An 8,137-nucleotide genomic window follows, 5' to 3' on the forward strand; every position below is an offset into this window, starting at 1 on the left:
CGCGCGGTTGGAGCGCCTGATGATTGGCGCGGGCTCGCGCTGATTGGGCTGGCGGGCCCCGTACGGCTGGGGCTGTCGGCCCCCGCTATGCCTGATGCATGCAGCGCGCTGGGATCCGCCTCGGATCGTGCAACTGCCTCGTCTGCCGCAGCAAAATCTCCATCGGATCCAGCGCCGAAGCTGTCGCTCGGATCAGCCTGGGATCCCGCGCAGGTTTCGTCTGTATTCCCTTGCATAAAATGACATCTAGAAACTGCACACTTGTCATCAAAATTAAAATTTTCTTTGGAACTAGTCAAATGATCAGCACTATTTAACTCGCCCCCGTGATCTGAACTAGGGATATAATCAGAAAGAAGTGCAATTTCTGCACGAAGTAAAGCTCCGGCATTTGGATGAAGTTTTGCAAAGGGGAATACTGTTTCATCAAAAACAACATCGCGAGAAATATATATGCGACCAGCAGAAATCTCAAGACACTTGTACCCATTATGAAGATTACTATAGCCAAGAAAAACACATTGAGTGGAACGAAACTCGAGCCTATGACGATTATATGGACGAAGATTGGGGTAACAAGCACAACCAAAGATTCTTAGAGAATTGTAATTGGGCTTCTGATGAAACAATTTTTCCAAGGGACTAATATTGCCAATAACTTTGGTAGGGAGACGATTGATAAGATAAGTGGCAGCAATAAAGGCTTCATCCAATTTTTTAGAGGCATTGATGCATGAGCTAGAAGAGATAAGCCTACTTCAACAATATGGCGATGTTTACGCTCAGCGGAACCATTCTGTTGATGGGCATAAGGACAAGAGACATGATGAGCAATACCAATATTGCGAAAGAAAGAGTTGAGTTTCTCATACTCCCCTCCCAGTCACTCTGGACTGCAAGGATTTTTCTGTCAAATTGATGTTCAACGAATTTCTGGAATTCTTGGAAGATAGAAAGAACTTCTGATTTAAACTTAAGCAAATATATCCAAGTGAATTTGCTAAAGTCATCAATAAAACTGACATAATATTTTTTTCTACCAAAAGAATCTCTTGCATGACCCCATACATCACTAAAAATAAGTTCCAATGGAGCATGAGACACACTATTTGACTTAGGATAAGGAAGTTGGTGACTCTTTGCACACTGACAAGCATCACACACAGACTCAATGTTTGAACTAGATGACAATGGAAGATTGTCTTTATTTATAACTTGCTTAACTATGATCGAAGAAGGATGTCCTAATCTTTGATGCCATCTTGCCAAGAAGGGCTTGACAACAGAGTAAACTTGACGACGACGCTTTCGACTAAATGCTCCGGATGTGATGGGGTATAAGCCTCCAATGCATCTACTGTGATGAAGGAGCTCCCTCGTTGCCCGATCTTTTATGAAAAAATACGTGGGATGAGTTTCAAAGAAGACATTATTATCAGCAGTTAAATGAGACATAGATGCAAGGTTTTTGTCGGCTTGTGGAACATGAAGAACATCCTTTAGAACGAGATCACGTTTAAGATTAGGGGAATTAATAGATGCTTGACCAATATGACTAATATCCATACCTCCATCGCTTGCGGTGTGAATCTGATCATTGCCGTAGTACTTCTCCCTCATGGCAAGTTTCTCAAGTTCGTTGGTGACGTGATCAGTAGCACCTGAATCAGCATACCAGATGGTACCATCTCCTCCTTGCTCCCCAATCGCAGCTGCAACAAGACGAGCATCGGGAACATAGTCCTCATCATAACGGTGCCAACAATCCATGACCTCATGGCCTACCTTTTTGCAGAGTTGACATCGAACACGTCCTTGAGAGGAGGATCCAGAGGGGACGTGGTTGTTGCTGTAGCCGCCCCCTCCAGAACGAGAGGAAGAAGAAGTGTTGTTGTAGCCACCTCCGTTTGGACGCGCCCCTTGGCCATTGCCACGGCCACGCCCGCCGCTGTTGTTCCCGCGACCGCGCCCACGAGCAGACCCGCGACCTCGCGAGGCGGCGTTGGCAGAAGACTGCCGTATGTTGGTTCCGTGAAGAAGATTGAGGCGCACATCAAAACTTAACAGCTGCGTGTACATCTCTTGGACGGTGACAGGCTCCACCCACGCAGCAAGGGCCGACACGACCGGGTTGTAGTCGAGGTCGAGGCCGGCCAGAACCTGCGAAACAATTTCCCCATTTTGCATTGCCACTCCAGTGCACGCGATCTCATCTGTCAGCGACTTGATCTTGGCTAGGTACTCTGACATCGTCAAGTTTCCTTTTTTCAGATTGGTGAGCTCAATCCTTGTGTTTATGGCTTGAGCTTGATTTTGGGCAGAAAACATGGCATGGATCGCTGCCCATACCTCTGCCGGCGTCTGAAGGGTGACCACCTGCACAAGGATCTCGCGAGACAAGGAACCCATCAGAAAACCTTGGACTTGCTGTTGTTGTGCATTCCAGAGGATGCGGGCGTAGTTCGCAATCTGCTCCTCTTTCCCATCATTGGTGATGGTGAGTGTCTCCGGCGGCGCTTGGCTCTCTGGATCAAGGTGGTGGCCCATCTGCGCGCCCTTGATTTGGGGCAGCACAATAGCCTTCCACATGAGGTAGTTTTGCCTCGTGAGCTTCTCCTGGGTTGGGGGTCCGATGGACATGGGATAGAACGAGCTGGAGGAGGAAGGGGCGAAGGTGGAGGTTGATGAAACGGATGTGGTAAGGGCACTCATGGTGCTGGATTGGGTGGAGGCGGAGGTCATGGCGAAAGTGGCGATGGGTTTCAGAAGTTTACGATGGGGTAGAACTAGATGCGATCCTCTTTCGATCTCTGAGAAGAAGATGCTCTGATTATCATGTAAAATAACTTGGGAAGCGTAGAACCTTTTTTTCGGGCCGCAGTTTTATTTATACGGATGATGCCGTGGCTTACAAGTAGATCGATCAAGAATTTGATCGAGAGTTTACAGAGAAGGTCGGTAACGAGAGGGAGAAACTGAAGAAGAGATAGAATAGGTTTCCAGGAGTTTAAACCTCTAGTCCTATCCTATTACAAAGTATTTCAACACTCACATCATCATCCACAAGATCCGAGACGAAGCGTGGAGTTGTATATATGGTAGCCGAGGCTCAACACTTGTCTGATATTACGCTCGGGAGAGTAGGCTCTCATTTCGCCTCTGGGCTAGTGACTTTGTTAAAATCCTTGTTAATTAATGAAGGTGTCAAATCTTTTGCCCTTTTCAGAAAAGAAGTGCCGGCTTGATTGTATGGAGCTGAACTTGATTGCTGGTTGATAAATGAATTCAACGCACATGAGTACGCGCCACAGTGTTTAAAGTCACACCACACATCGCATATACAGACAAGCAATCCCGTCGAAAGCGACAGTAGTAGCAGCAGGCAGTTACTAGCTTGTAGAGCATGTCATGTTAGCTGTTGCAATGTAGGAGTATCAGGCAATCACCAGTGGCTTATTTGTGTCTACAAAACTCGATCGTAGTAATTTTGGTTGAAAAGCTTACAGCAAGTGACCACGGACAGAGGAAGCAGAGGAGAATGAAGTTAACAAAAGTCGGGTCGTTTTATTCCATCATCATAACCCAACATCTTTTATTTTATTCCATCATCATCCATCGAACAGGAACATGCATGCATGCGGCATGAACGCATCACGCACTCACCAGCTAGGCTAGCTATATTCTCATCTGATGGACGGCGGACGTAGCTATAGCTGAGCCATACATACTCGCTAGGCGGCCTGGCGCCTAGCAGTGCGGGACGGCGAGGCCGCAGGAGACGAGGGTCTCGCGCGCATGGGGACTGGTGATGTAGCGGCCGAGGGAGGGGTCCTTGGCGTACTGGCAGAAGCACCCCTGCTGCGCGCGCAGGTTGGAGCAGCACGCGCCGCTCGGCTTGGCACCGGTGGTGATCGCCGGCATGCACACCGTCAGCTGCCCCATCTCGCACGCGGCACGCGCTCCGCCACCACCAGCGGCAGCATCATGGCTGCCAGGAGGACCTCCTTCCTCATCGCCATGGCCGCAGATCTACTCTTCCCTCTCGCTATTGCGGTCGCAGAGGTGTACGTTGTGTGATGGGAATGGAAAAAGATGGTGGTGAGGAGAGGGGTGCTGGAACTCCTGGGGTATTTATAGTTGGCCTGGCCATGCACCGTCCGAATACGCGGCCATAGAGCAGATGGGTGATTAAGGCTGGTTATAGTGAGGAGTAACTTACTCTACTCCCTCTGTCTAGGTGACCAAGGCAGGGAGAAAAACGAGAAAACTTAATACCTTTTTGCTAATTAATAGCATTGCATATAATGAACTAACCACTGCATATCATGTTTGATAGTTTCAAGTCATTGAAAACATGCACGGTCCACATCTTTTATTGATTGATATGTCACAAAACAAGAAACGAGGAGGAAGTTAATGTACCGTGCCTAAGTATTTTGGGATTATTTGGTTTTTATAAGGTGACTTGCATACCTAAACGGAGGGAGTATAGTGCATAGTATCATAAATTAGTATAATATGTGGTCTCATTTATTACTATGCATGACACATAATAGCATCACATTTATATATAACCATCTCACTACTTTAATTATCTGTCACATAAACATGTTTGCAAGTCCACCTTCATAATGGAAAGTAACATACTAGTAGTATTATAGATGGCTTCATTTATTAGCTCGTAGACTCATCTTGTATTGGAAAGCGCTATGTTACAGTAACATATTATGTTATCACCTCTCGTTAATTACTTGCCACATAAGCAGAATTTTCTCGAAATGCGCTATGTTACTAGCTACTCTATGTTACTACCTTTATAGTGGATAGTAACATATGTGTGGTAACATACAACACTTCATTTATTAGGCCATAGACTCATCTTGCCTTAATATGTGTGATGTTACTCATACTAGTAGTAAGGCTGGTCACAATGGGGAGGAACTTAGGAGTAACATCACACACTCCAATACAACTTTGCTTATGTGTCACATATTTAATGAAGAGAGAGATGCTTGTGGTAACTAGCTAAGTTATCGGAACATCACACACTCCAAAAAACAATGAGTTTATAACCTAATAAATACATTGTTGCATGACACTACATAGATGTTTCTACCCACTGTGGAGGTAGTAACATAGTCTAGGGAAGTGTGTAAGTTACTAGACTATGTTCTTGCCCATTGTGACCAGCCTAACTAGCTATGTTACCACACGCCTCTCTTTCTTCATTTATTGCTTGCTACATCATCCATTTTATCTAAACATGTATGATGTTACTACTCCCTCCTTCCATCTATATAGGGCCTAATGCGTTTTTCGAGGCTAACTTTGACCAAGTGTTAGAGCAATAATATATGACATGCAAGTTACACAAAGCATACTGTCAAATTCGTACGTGAAAGGAGCTTCCAGTGATATAATTTTCACATTATACATCTCATGTATTATTAATCTTATTAATAGTCAAAGGTGGTCTTGAAGAACGCATTAGGCCCTATATAGACGGAAGGAGGGAGTACCTATATTACTTCCATTGTGGATAGTCTAAGTTACTCCCACTATGACTAGTCTAAGAGCATTATCAATCGCTCTCGTCCTGTGCAATTATCAGTTGAACACCCTGTGACTGAATTGCATTTGCACTACTACTTCGACTTGACTACGGTCAGCAAAAGGTTGATGCATGCATGGCTGCATCTATGGACGTTCTGCATTGAAACCCAGTGGGTAGAGGGTCAGCGGGGTAGTTCGTCAATGATGGCTGCCTGCTGCTTCGCTCGGTGTAGTACTTCCGTCCACATCCATTTCCTTTGGTTGTGTTGAAGTAAAGAACGAGAGAGATAGACAAATAAATGCATCTAACTTCTCTTTATTGAGTAGCAATAAGCAATCTGATTAATAATAATCTCTCCGGCTGATCGTAATGGCAGTATCATAGCTAGTATCATGCATGCCAACTAGGCAATTTTGATGAGGTGCAGTGGCGGAGGCAGGGGGGTGCTGGCAGGGGCCAAGGCCCCCCCTATGCTCTCTCAAATACAACTATATATGCTCCTAATCCTCCATTTGTCAAACATAATTAGCAAGATTTAGTTGATTTGGCCCCGTCTAACATTATAGCACTCTGTTTGGCCCCCTCTATATTAAGTTTCTGGCTCCGCCACTGATGAGGTGTCATAGCACTAAATGAAGAAAAAGAGGATGGAGTATCATATCATGATACTGTATCATAATAAATGCTATGCTACTTTGTGTCATGCATGACAATAAATAAAGTGCTACATGATACTAATATATGATACTATGCATTACGAGATAGTAACATACACTAGTATCATATGCATGATACTACTATATGATACTCCTCATTACAGCCAGCCTTATAATTCTAAGAATCCCCCAAAAGTGATGTCGGAAGATGTGAGGAGAGTTTTTTTTGATATATAACGGTTTTTATTGACACATAATATGGCATCAAGGTGATACAAGCTAATGAGTAAAGTCATATAGTACAACCAATGCAAACTCGCACAAAGTACTACGCCGGTAAAAGCAAAGTCAAACAAGACCGTGACTATGCCTAGATGTATGGAGTGGAAAGCCTATACTCCCTCCAATAGAAAAATATAGAGCATAATATGTTTTCAAGGTTAAGTTTCACCACATGTTAGATCAATAATATATGGCATGCATGTTACACGGAGCATACCGTCAAATTCGTATATGAAATGAGTTCCTAATTTATATCGTACATCTCTTATATTAACAATTTTATCAATGGTCAAAGGTAACCTCGAAACATGTATTAGACCATATATATTTGGATGGAGGGACTGTATACATTATGTCGCCACCCATGTCGATAAAAACATCACTAGCAAGATGCTCCAAACTCGTACACACCACCGTAAACAGTCAAAGGACAGTAACACTTGATATGCTGTTGCAATTCCTTCTAAACTCTTGGAAAAATTGAGAAGATGGTATACAACATGCAATTAGTATTGTCTCCTTCATAACTAAGATGAGAAAAAACTTAATGGGAAAAACATAAGGGTGTACTTGCTTTTCCCGAAGGCGACAAAGGGAGGCGAACACGACTATGTTTGGGGCACGGACGGTGCCACCACCACCTCTCCATCCTTTGCTTCTCTGCTCTGCCCCCGTATGGTGTTTCTCTATTGCGGCCTTCTTCTAGAGTGTCAACCTATAGGGTGATGCCGCCCTGTGGTTGAAATCTTCACCTTCGCTACATAGGTGTTGCTCGTGATGATAAGTAGATCAAGATTGGTATCATGACAGAGCAACATTGTCGCGACTTTGTGGAAGAATGTCAGTGAGAGGACCACAAACACCGCCACCCACCCATTGCAGTGGTGGCCACGCCTGTAATGCCTCATTGGGGATCTACATCAAGATAGTGAAATTCAGGGGTATTTAGTTAGGTAGGCTAGGTAGGATTGTTGGGGAACGTAGCATGCAATTTCAAAAAAAAAATCCTACAATCACACAAGATCTATCTAGGAGATGCATATCAACGAGAGGGGGAGAGTGTGTCCACGTACTCTCGTAGACCGAAAGCGAAAGCGTTAGGTTAACGCGGTTGATGTAGTCGAACGTCTTCACGATCCAACCGATCTAGTACCGAACGTACGACACCTCCGAGTTCAGCAAACGTTCAGCTCGATGACGTCACTCGAACTCTTGATCTAGCAGAGGGTCAAGGGAGAGTTCCGTCAGCACGACGGCATGGTGGCGGTGATGGCGATGTGATCCGCGCAGGGCTTCGCTTAAGCACTCGTGAATATGACTGGAAGAGTAAACCGTGGAGAGAGACGCCGCACACGGCTTGGAACAATTGGTGTGTCTCCAAGGGGTGCCCTACCCACGTATATAAAGGAGGGAGAGGGAGGAGGCCGGCCCTAGGGGCGCACCATAAGGGGGGGAGTCCTACTAGGACTCCTAGTCCCAGTAGGATTCGCCCCCCCCCCCCGCCTCTTTTCCTTCTCATGGAGGTGGAAAGGGGGAAGGAGAGGGAGTAGGAGAAGGAAAGGGGGGAGGGGGGTGGCGCCCCCTTCCCTAAACCAATTCGGCCTCCTCCCTTGTGGGGGGCGCACCAGCCCCTTGTGGGCTGGTT

The 8,137-nt window shown here is 45.5% G+C and overlaps 2 pseudogenes; both read right to left on the reverse strand.

Moving 5' to 3' along the window:
* Positions 1 to 2,051: 2,051 nt before the first annotated feature.
* On the reverse strand, positions 2,052 to 2,190 carry LOC123109272 (uncharacterized; annotated as a pseudogene).
* A 1,557-nt stretch (positions 2,191 to 3,747) lies between these two features.
* On the reverse strand, positions 3,748 to 4,019 carry LOC123108589 (non-specific lipid-transfer protein 2P-like; annotated as a pseudogene).
* Positions 4,020 to 8,137: the final 4,118 nt, after the last annotated feature.

This window comes from Triticum aestivum, chromosome 5A (assembly GCF_018294505.1).
Source record: "Triticum aestivum cultivar Chinese Spring chromosome 5A, IWGSC CS RefSeq v2.1, whole genome shotgun sequence".
Taxonomy (NCBI): Eukaryota; Viridiplantae; Streptophyta; class Magnoliopsida; order Poales; family Poaceae; genus Triticum; species Triticum aestivum.